At 48.8% G+C, this 11,112-nt stretch overlaps 1 long non-coding RNA gene across 1 annotated transcript; it reads right to left on the bottom strand.

The window, feature by feature from the left end:
• Positions 1-621: 621 nt before the first annotated feature.
• LOC148129868 (uncharacterized) lies at positions 622-11,109 on the bottom strand. The gene is made up of 3 exons (XR_015750407.1): positions 10,868-11,109; positions 8,157-8,250; positions 622-2,288 (listed from the first exon to the last, which is right to left on the bottom strand). It is a non-coding gene; the product is annotated as an uncharacterized LOC148129868 (long non-coding RNA).
• Between the last annotated feature and the right edge of the window lie 3 nt (positions 11,110-11,112).

Here is an 11,112-nt window from a genome sequence, read left to right as displayed (position 1 = left end):
TGTTCACACCCTTGACCTGCAGGAGGGTCTGAGGCTGCCCAAAGACGTTGGGACTGACCAGCCAGTCTAAAAGGGGGCGATGCTCCTGCAGCCACAATTGCCCTTCCTTCCACAGTCCGGTGCTGGCCATGAGAGCATCTGGGTGTGACCCTGCATGCCCTGCCCACTTGCCAAGGAGAGGAAAGGATGCTGGAGAGCAGGCAACAGCCCCGTAGCTTTGGGGAGAAGGCAAGGGTGCTGGTGCCTCCCTCCCTCCCTCCCTAGGTCCTGTCTCCCAGGCTAACCCACCTGCAGAACATCCGTTTTCTTGAAAGGTAGAAATTGGGGGGTCAAACTCAAGGCCCGCAGGCCAGATCCAAAAATAGGGAAGGACCAGCCCACAGTGCCTCTGGCAGACAAAACGGGGCACTGGGGGACACGTGTGCCCCTCCCACCTCCCCTTTTGGCCAGCAGGGTGCTACAGGAGGTGTCTGTCCCATCTACTCTCCCCACCCCACCCCTACCCCGGCCAGCCCGCAGAGGTGAAGTGCAGTGCTAATCTGGCCCTCGAAGAAATCCAGTTTGACTCCCCTGGCATAAATTAAGGAGAAGTTTTGTAAACTCTAACTAGGTGATATATAAACGAAGTTATAAATAAAATGAATAAAGTTTATTGTAATAACTGTTGGAACTGTCAGAAACAATTTTGTGGGAATTACCTTTGATTTAAAAAAAAATCCTGGAAATTAATGAGCAATACAAATGAAAAAAATGGGTTATGAAATTTTACATGACCTTCTGGTTTTCATCCTTAATTGCAACACTGAAGCAATGGGAAGAGTTGGCTTTTTATATGATAACCGCAGCTAGAAAACACAAAAAATAAATATTACAGAGAAAAATAATAATTATGTAAAATCTAGATTTGGCTACATTGACTGCATTAATATGTTAAGTTAGACAGAAATAAAAAAAAAGAATGAAACAAAAATAAAGTTATAGAAAAACAATATTTCTTGATTTTTGTGGAGAGAATTTAATGCATTTATTTATTTGTTTGTTTGTTTATTAAACTTCTACGCCACCCATCTTAGCAAAGGTGACTCTTTCATATACCTAGCATCATTTTGATGGCCTTGTAAATCAAGATAAACTTTAATTTTGGTATTCATTTGTTACTGTGATTTATAAAATATGTTTATAATATATGGTCAATGAAACTTACTAATATAAAATGTGTTCTTTTCTTTGAATCCCTTATAAATACATGTATTTTTGCTCCCATTTAGGATGTGTATGGAGTTGATGATTTAATTTTTATTTTTTTTTATCAGAAGCAAACAGAGTTGGTGAGGATATTCCCAGTCCTGAAACATTACTGAAATCCAGAATCCCCCATCATAACCCATGGAAGTAGAGATTTTCTAGTTTCACTTTTCCACAAGATTTCATGGCTTCAAAGAAAGCCACAGCAGGCCTGGCCTTTCTTTTAGCAGTGGACTGAACTCATGTCTTTTGCCACTGCCTTCTTCTGGAAGATGTTTCACTTTCCCACGCTGGCTACAGCCCTGGGATTCCTCACTTGCCCCCCCTCCAAGCACAGACCAGTTGCAGCCCTTGCTCAGGTGCTGGTCCCAGAGATCAGCTGGAATCTGCCACCTCCTTTACTCCTCCTTTACACCACCTATGTCTTGGAAGTGGGCTGCCAAGAAAGAGGAAACTGTCCACACCTCGGCTTATGATGATCCTTTGTGCAGGACTCTGGGCAACAGCATCATTTAGGGTACCTATCTGGAGAAGGGGGTGTTGGGAAAAGACCATCTGCCTTGTTCTCCAAAGTCTTTTTCCTTCGGGTGATTTCCCCCTTTTCCTTCTGCTCTGCAGTCATTTGACACCATTTCAGAAATCTGAAACATAAAAGCTTTTATACTAGGTAACTTTCCTTCTCACTACTTATCTTAGAATATAGAATGACAAGGTTGGAAGGGGCTCGGAGGTCTTGTAGTCCAGCCCCTGCTCACGGAGGAGACTCTAGTATATACCATTCCAAAACAAGTGACTGTCCAATCTCTTCTTAAAAACCTTCAGTGGTGGAGCACCATTCTCACTGTCAGTAAATTTCTCCTATATGTTTTTTTGTTGTTGTTGTTTTTCTATTTCACTCTGGATGGCCCTCTCTCAAATCCTCTTAAGAACCAGCTTTTAAATGGGCTTAAAGACTCAATAGGTATTCAGCACATAAGGAGAGATTTTCTGACTGTAAGCAAGATCTACAGCAAGAGGTGAATGTGGATGGCATCTTCTGTCCTCTGTTAGAAACAGAAAAACACAGAGAGGAGCATAAAAATCATTGTAGCTTGCCATTCTGATCAGAAAGCAAAGGAAATGGATGTTCCAGGCCCACCTAAGATGGTAAGTCAAGGGGGACTTGCCAAGACTTGCCAGATGAACTGCAGGGAGGAGACTTCCAAGTAGTCTTAGAAAGATCTGTATTCTAAACCAGTGGTTGCCAACCGGTGGGCCACGGTCCACTGGTGGGCCTTCAGAAAATTTTGGTGGGCTGCAGAGAAATCTCCCAAAGCAATTAATCCAGGCTGCACAGAAATACAAGGCCGCGCCGCCCACATGGCCCGCAGGAATGCTCCTGTCCACTCACTCCTTACCCGGCAAACTTGCCTGCTAAAATTGCTATTTTCCCTTTTTCCGACCATCATCTGTTCTGCTGTGTCAGTAGATTTAGATTAGCTAGGAAGCAGGAAATGGTTGGATTTCTTGCTTTCTAGCTAGTCTTTAGATCTTCAGCTCAGCACAGCCGAACCTCCCTTAGGATTGAAGGTTTGCTTGCAAGCAAATTCAGTGCAGACTCACAGCAAGCAAATTTGAGAGACTGAGCTAGCCAATGGCAGATAGATAGATCACTGAATGATTCTGTGAGCAACTCAATCTTCCTGCTTTGCCTGATTTCAGGTAAAAGTTGCTGTTTTTTATTTAAAAAAATCAATATTTACATACATGGTGTGTTGTGAGTTAATTTTGTGAGTTTGCTTGCAATCAAATTTTATGTGACAGACTGAGCTAGCCGATGGCAGATAGATTTCTGAATGAATCTGTGATTCTGTGAGCAACTCAATCTGCCTGCCTGCTTTGCCTGATTTTGGGTAAAAGTTGCTCTTTTTTATAAAAAAAATTCAATATTTATATAAATATTTATAATATTTACATACAAGCCATGCCCTGCCAGTCACATGACCCCCCAAGCCACACCCACAAATTAGGCCACACCCACAGAACTGATTAGTGGTCCCTGGGATCTAAAATTATGAGTTTGGTGGTCCCTGATGTCAAAAGGTTGGTGACCCCTGTTCTAAACTGTCTGTGCCAGATGACAATTGATGTGGCTGACTAGATAACAATACCTGGAATATTAGATATGGCCCTCAAGTCCTCCCGAAAAGACCACAACCCATGTCTCATTGATCAATTGGCTGGATACGATTGTGTTCATGCTTCTGCCTGCTCTACACACACACACACACACACACACACACACACACGCACACACGCACGCACACCATCTCTTTGTCCTGGCCGTGCCCCGTTTGCTGGCCTGCGGTCTGTCACTCTGCTCGATGACCAATTACAGCCTTCAGGCCCCCCCAGACAGGCTGTTTTAGGAGCTTGCATAGATTCATAGATTCTCAAGTCCATCATATGAGGCTCTCAAAGACAGACATCAAAGTCACAAAAGATCCATTTCTACAGGACAGAAATTGCTTCATTTTCCTGCACTCTGCAGCCAATTGTTTTTGTTTTAATTTCCTGTTGTTTTCATCAGACGTGTGTTGTTCCCTCAACCCTACCCCCGCAATGCTCTACCTTCAGAATGCAAAGGAACCCTGGCTGGAGGCAAGGAAGGTGACAGCTGCCTGTTCTGACCTCGTCCAGAGATGGATCTTCCTCTTGATCCCCAGGGGCACAGGACTGCGTGGGGCACGGGTGGTGGCAGGCCTCTCACTTTCCCAGACAAGAGTGATGCAAACCTCGTTCTCTGCCCACCAGACTGGAACTGGCTCTCAGCCAGCCACCACCAAGGAAAGCTGCTTCTCACAAAATTGCAGCAAGAGCAGCCAAGCAACTTGTTGTGGGCGAGTCCAGGCTGGAAGAAATCATCCTCAGGGCCTCGTTGACAAAAGTGGGAGTTGGTGAAATGCAATCCGAGCAATACGAGTTGTGGAGCAAATTGTGGCTCCAGCAAGACGGGTTTAGGGGGTGCTGGACCTCAGCCAAGGAGGTGCTTGCAACACACAACTTTGGGAGGCAAAGCAAAGTGGACTTGCTGGGTAAGGACTTGGCCACTGACAGAGGCTCCTGTGCTGCTTCTCCAGCCTCATCATAAAAGACCTGATGGAAAGTGTTACAGATCGCAAATCACACGTTAATGGATGTCTTTCTAAATGTAGTTCTGCAGTGGATGATCAGCCCACCTGTAGCAGAGGAACACGCCAAATGGTGAGACGGTCAGCAGCCCCATGGTCATCTTCATCCTTCTTTGGAGGACCAAGAGCTGAGAACTGAGCAGTGTCTCTTACTAGTCAATTAAATCAGTACCAGCAGAGCACAAGTGGGAGCCAATGGAACTCCTACTACTGATCTATCTACAGGCAAACCTGTTCTTATCTTCGGCTTCCCTAACATCTCCACTAATGTTTTTGTAACACAGAACCAAGATAAAAGAACAGGCTATGCTAGTCTAGATCCCACACAGTGCCCAAAGCACAGCAATGATGTGATGGGGAGAAATAACGCAACCAAACAGTGATAGCTGCCCTACTTACAGAAGGTTTTCTTCAAGTTAAGCTCAAGCATTGGTGGTTTCACGGAACACATTCAAGGCTACGGCATGGAAAAAGTTCCCACTGTACTTCCAGGATTCTTTGTTCAGATTTGCTGGCTAATCTACAACCCTTGGATTCTGGGGAAGAAACACCTACCAAGCCAAACTCTGTTTAGTTTCAGAGGGCGGAGTAGAATATACAATAGAAAAACATTAATTTGTGAAGGAATAACTCTGGAATTTCAAACCAAGCTACCAACCAAGGAAGCTTTGATAATTCAATTATGCTACAATTTTATGGTAAAATGAAATTTTTCCATAAACCCTAGCCTCTGAAATTGGGACATAAATGAACTATGGTCTTCCTCTAAAGGGCATAAGTCATGGTTAGGATTGGGCTACCAGTCATCAAAAAATCCTGAGTATTCCAAGTCCAGTCCTATATTCCAGGCAGGAACCCAAATTAAAGTCTGGCATCTGATGAAGGAGGCCAGCCCTTCTCTGAAAAGCAGCCCCCATCTCCAACTGCTCTGGCTGTTACAAATATTTTTCAAATTGGAATCAGTTTTCTGCTACATTAAGCCAACTAACAGCAAAAAAACCCAGAATGAACTTAATATCTTAGAAAAAGTTAAAAGAAATAAATGCAAAATTCTTTAATTAGGAAACAAATCAAATGTGCAAGTATCATTTGCTTGGGGAAAAAGATCTCAGTGGAGTAGGTGATGGCCATCATAGTAGTGTGAAGTAGTTGTATGTGTGGGTGTATACACACATGAACATGTGTGTAATTTTAGATTCAATCTACTAGGAAGAGATACTTTTCCAGGTTCAGATCCTGCCTTGAATGAGCTGCACAGCTGCACAATGTTTCAAGAAAGTTCTGAACAACATGAAAAGAGCAGCAAAAAGGATCAGGTGAGCAGAAACCGGCTCCCAAGGAGAAATGGGTTTTAAAAAAGTTTGTTTGGCTGATTGCCTTCTTCAAATCCCTGATAGGTTGTCACAAGGAAAGGAAGCCCAACTCAAAAAGGGTCACTCTGAGAGGGACCTTGGAGTCCTACTGGACAGCCACTTAAACATGAGCCTGCGGTGTGCAGGTGCAGCCAAAAAGAGCCAATGCAATCCTTGTATAAACAGAGGCATAGAATCAAAACCATGTGAAGTATTAGTGCTGCTGCTTTATAAATCCTTAGTAAGTCCACACCTGGAAAAGGGCATCCAGTTTTGGCCACATTACAAAAAAGATGCTGAGACTTTGGAAAAAGTGAAGAGAAGAGTAACTAAGATGATTAAAGGCAAAAGTGGATGAAGAACAAGGGTTGCAGGAATTTGGTATGTCCAGTCTAGAGAAAAGAAGGACTAGGGGGGACATGATAGCAGTCTTCTAGTATTAGAGAGGCTGCCACAGAGAGGAGGGGATCGATCAACCTCCAAAGCCCCAGAGGGCAGGACAAGAAACAATGGATGGAAACTAATCAAGGAGAGAAGCAACCTGGAATTAAGGAGAAACTTCCAAACTGCTAGAATAATTAACCAGGGGAACAGAAGTTGCCACCAGAAGTTGTGGCTGCTCCATCACTGGAGGTTTTTAGGAAGAGACTGGAGAGTCACCTGTCTGGAATGGTATAGGGTCTATTGCTTGAGCAGGGGGCTGGACTAGAAGACCTCCAAGGTCCCTTCCAGTTCCATTCTATTCCATTCCAACTTCTCTTCTGATAGCCTGGCTTGTTTGGGGACCCCACCTACGAAGTCATAGATTAGCCAGAGTCTGCAGCTGCTGCACTCAGATCTCTGTGAGAAGGCAGAGCAATGGTCTGCCAGCATCCCTCGTTCATAAGAAGCCCAAGGAAGCCTCCGTAGGGCAGCTTCAGGCACAGGAGGGGGCAAAAGCATCGTCTACCCACACGTTTCGGCCCCAAACAAAGCCGCCCCATCCTCTCCTGCCTCTGCAGAATCCTCTCCCCTTGGCTTGGGAGGGAGGGGGGGCTTCGTTCAGCACATCACCAGCCCAGAGGAGGGAACTGCAGTGGGAAGGGAGGTTCCTGCTGCGGCTTCTTGTGGCTGCCATTCCTGCCCCACCGTTTCCCATCCCATCTGAGCACCTTCTGAGTTAAAAGAGCATGAAATAAAAACACACTTGAGAAACAGCAAGAAAGGCAGCTTGGCTCCCAGGTAAGCTACCCTTGGAAGGCTGCTCCTGCCCTGGACTCTTTTCAACACAGAATCAGAAAAGCCTAGAGGAGGAAGGGGCCTCAGAAGTCTTCTAGGAATCCACGGGTGTCAAATGTTGCCGTCACATTGGCGGAGCTGGGGTAGGCAAGGCCTGTGTGTGACTCATCCCGGCCCCCAGTTTGACACCCGGTTCTAGTCAACCCCCTGCCCATGCAGGAGTCCTTATACTACCCCAGGCAAATGAATGTCCTGATCTTTCCCTGAATGGGGCAGCCAGGAATCCAGAAGGCAGGCTGCTCCACTGCTAAATGGCTCTCCCTGTCAGGAAATTTCTTCTCTCTTTAACAAGCTTCCATTCATTGCTTCTTGTTCTATACTCTCGGGTGCTTTGGAGAAGCCCTCTTCTCTGTGACAACTCCTCAAGTGCTGGAAGACAGGGACCCTGTCCCCCCTCCTACTCCTTCCCTGGGATAGGCTAGAGCAGACATACCTACTGTAGCTCCCCTAGCCATTAGCTATATGGTGTAGCCTCCAGACCCTTTATCATCTTTGTTGCTCTTCTCTGCACTTTTCTTTGGGTCACAGCATTTTTTAAATATCTTGGCAATCAGAATTGGACACAGGATTCCAAGTATGGCTTCAGCAGTGCAGTATAAAGCAGTGCTATCCCTTCTCGTGATCTTGGTGCAGCCTAGGACTCCCTTGGCTTTTTTGGCAGCTGCAGCACATAGCTGGGTCCTACGTAGATGCTCCTCCTCTAGGTAGGACACCTAGATCCCTCTCATGGTTACTACTGTTGAGCCAGGTACCACCTGTTCTATACCTGTGCATTTGGTTTTGCTTCCTTAAGTATAAAAGTTTACTTTTCCCACCACATTTGTTGCATAGGGCCCAATGCTCAAGTCCTTCTGAATCTATCTTCCAGAGTTTAAATGTAAATTCCAAATGTCAAAGTAAATTCTGCTTTCCTCCTGGCTAGACTGACGTTGATGGGAGGGCTTAAAACTTGCCTCTTTACCCTGAAAACAAGCTCACAAAGCCACAAACAAGCACTTTGGAATGTTCTGCACTGTGCACCCTTTTTCCCTTCCATGGGGATGTTTTGGTGGACCAAGCAGAACATCTGTTAGATGGTCCTTTCCTTTCAAAGATCTCACCAAGTACTTACGACATCACCAGGATGGTGTGATCCCCAGTTTTAGCCTCTGGCCGAATGAGGTTGGCTGTGTCTCCTCTCTCCTACAGACCACCACACAGGCTCCCTGCAAAACACAGAGGAGAGCAAAAGCCAGGACAAGGCCTAAGAATCAAGCTGGTTGCTTCCCCCCACCCACCCCCCACACCCCACCAGTCTCTACAAGCAGGCACAATGCAGTGAAAAGCAAAGAAGACCACAAGGAGAATTATTATTGGAGTTTGTGACACAGTCACCCAGATGTTTAGGCTGGACTGGCATTTTTATCCACTGATCACATCCTTCCCAAGGACCTGATATAGGCAGGTGTTGTTTGATAGCATGAAAGGTACCGTCACAAAATATAAACTTGCCTTTTGCAATTGATGGGTGGGAACTTGTCAAAGCCAATGGTGTTCCAGTGGTTGTTCACAACAATGTGAACTCACAGCTGTTGGCCTTCCTATATATCTAGTTCTTCCCAAAAATCTAGGATGTCCTAATGTATCAGCATAGTCATAAAAATATGCGACCCAAGCCGTGTGGCCTTTTGCACTTGACAAATGGAAATGTTGTCAGTGTGTAGATTTCTAAGCATCATCCAAACCCTTTTTAGTGTGGCACTCAGAATGGTGATAACCACTGGGACCACCCTAGTCAGTTTATGGTCATAAACTTTACAAATTTTCAGATCTCGATGACTTTCTCCAATTCTTTTGTTTTCTATTCTACAATCCCCTGGCATTGGCACATTAATTATCCACATTTTCTTTTTTTCCAACCACAGTTAAATCTGATGCATATGTACCAAGACTTTATCAGTTTATCAGTTATTGTAGTTGTCAGGCAGATGTTTAGATTGGATTTGGCATTTTCATCTACCTATCAATTCCTTCCTATTTAGCTTCCCCACACACCCCAATGCTTCTGGATGGCTTACCACATATCAAATATTGAATTAAAATTATTTTTAAAAAAAACAACAACAACACCGAGATAAAAGAGAGCAAGGGTCAGACTTTTCTCCTTAAAATTCATTGACAAATTCATTATTGACTCGGGGTTGCTGCATGCAAAGGCTGACTTGCTGGGATAATCGTTGGGGTGGCATGAAAGGGGTTGCCCCTCTGGAAAGTGGAATTGCACCTCTTCCAATGAACTGTGGGGGGGGGGGAGCTGAATGGTGCCCCTGCCAAACAGGCCAGTGGCAGGTGAAAACTCCATCCCTTCAATAGGAGAGCGTCATCCTACAGTCCAAACCTGGCACTTCTAACGCCTTTCCCTGAGAACGGACAACCTTTAGCCTTTCTGAAGGACCGGAGCGGGGACGGAGTAGCCCGTAATTGTTCCGGAACAAGGGCCAAGCCTTCGCCTCCCACCCGCAGGGCAGCCGCCCTGGGGTCGCCCAGGCCTCAGAGGGCTGGCGGGAGCGCAGCGGCCCTAAACTGCACGGGGCGCTGGAGGCTGTTCAGGCGCGCCTCAGCCAGCCGAGCTGGGAGCCTCTGCGCGGAGCTAGCGCCCGGTGGGCAGGAGGGCGGACGGGCAGCAATGCCCTTGGCAGCAGCAGCCCCGGGATCCCCGTTTCCCCGTTGGCCAGGCCTTGGAGCGACCGGAAGAATGCGCTTGCCTCGGCGGTGCAGAAACGCCGGTCGAGAGCAGCCAGCGCCGCCGAGGCCGTGGAGGGGCGGGGGCGGCGGAACTGTCCCCGGGCCTGAGGAGCGCGAAGCTCAGCCGCCCCTCGCGGGTGGTGGGGGGTCCCCCAGTGTGTCAAGGCTGCCCGGGGAGCCCTTTACGGGCGAAAAAGGCCTGCGGTGGCGGCGGCGTCGAGCAACGGCAGCTGCTCCGAGAGGCAGCCCGGCCTCTTCCCGAATGGCGCTGAGGTTCTCGCAAAGGCTTCCTCCGGAGACCCCCCTCTGCCCCTGAGGAGCTGAGCCCCGTTTTCTCCGCCTTGGGGACAAACGTGGAGGCCGTGGAACCGGTAAGTCTGCGCGCCGTACGGATTCCCGGGAGGGCGCTGGGAGGACCTAGAATACCGGGGTTGGAAAAGACCCTGGAGGTCTTCTAGTCCGACCCCCTGCTCGAGCGGGAAGACCGGGACCATCCCGGGCCAATGGCTGCCCATGCGCTTCTGGAAAACCTCCCGGGATGGAGCAGCCGCAACCTTGGGAGGGCAGCCCTTCCAACGAGCGTTGTCCCTGCCGGAGGAGGCTTCCAAAGGGAGAAAGCGGGCAGCCTCAGCTCCCCGTGCGGAAGTCCCTCGCCCGCCAAGAAGGGACCGCGCTCATCGGCATGGGGGCAGAAGCTAATCGCCGCCCAGAAGCGGAAGAGAGGCCGGGCCGGGACGAAGCCGGAGACCCGAAGGAAGCGCCCGGCGTCCCGCGATGCTCGGGCTCCCTTGGCTTTAGCGACGAAGCTGCAGCGGCCGGAGGGCGTCAAAGGGCGAGGGTGGGAAACGCGCGTGCGGGGAAGCCGAGCCGGCCACGGAGGCGCCACGCGGTGCAGCTCTCGCTGCGAGATGAGCCGCCAAAGCCACTTGGAGCTCCCGCGACTTGGCAACGCGCCCTTCGGGGGGGGGGAAGAAAACCTCGCGGGGCGCGGGAATTCAACGGCCCCACAAACAGTTCGGGGCGCAGCGCCTCCTGAGGCCCGGAGAAGCTAGCCGGCTCCATTCCGAGGAAACCTGGGTTTGCCGCCTATGCACTCACCTGGGCGGACGCCGGTGGACTCAGGCTCCCGGGTTGGAGGAGCGAGGACGACGGCGGGCACGCCGAGGGGGCGACGGAGGGCCCGGCGCCGGCAGAAATCCGCTTGCGCCCTCCCGTCTCCCCAGCAGCTGCGGGCGCGCTTCTTCCTTCCGCCCACGCGCTGAGCGCCGGAGCCCCGCGGAAGAAGCGCCTCCCGCCCTAATCAGGCTCGCCCTCCCGGCGCAATTCCCGGGCCGCCGTCTCTC

The sequence above is a fragment of the Notechis scutatus genome, chromosome 8 (genome assembly GCF_049901735.1).
Source record: "Notechis scutatus isolate UNSWTSFEM ecotype Mainland chromosome 8, rNotScu1.2, whole genome shotgun sequence".
Taxonomy (NCBI): domain Eukaryota; kingdom Metazoa; phylum Chordata; class Lepidosauria; order Squamata; family Elapidae; genus Notechis; species Notechis scutatus.
This window is presented reverse-complemented; position numbering and strand designations above follow the sequence as displayed.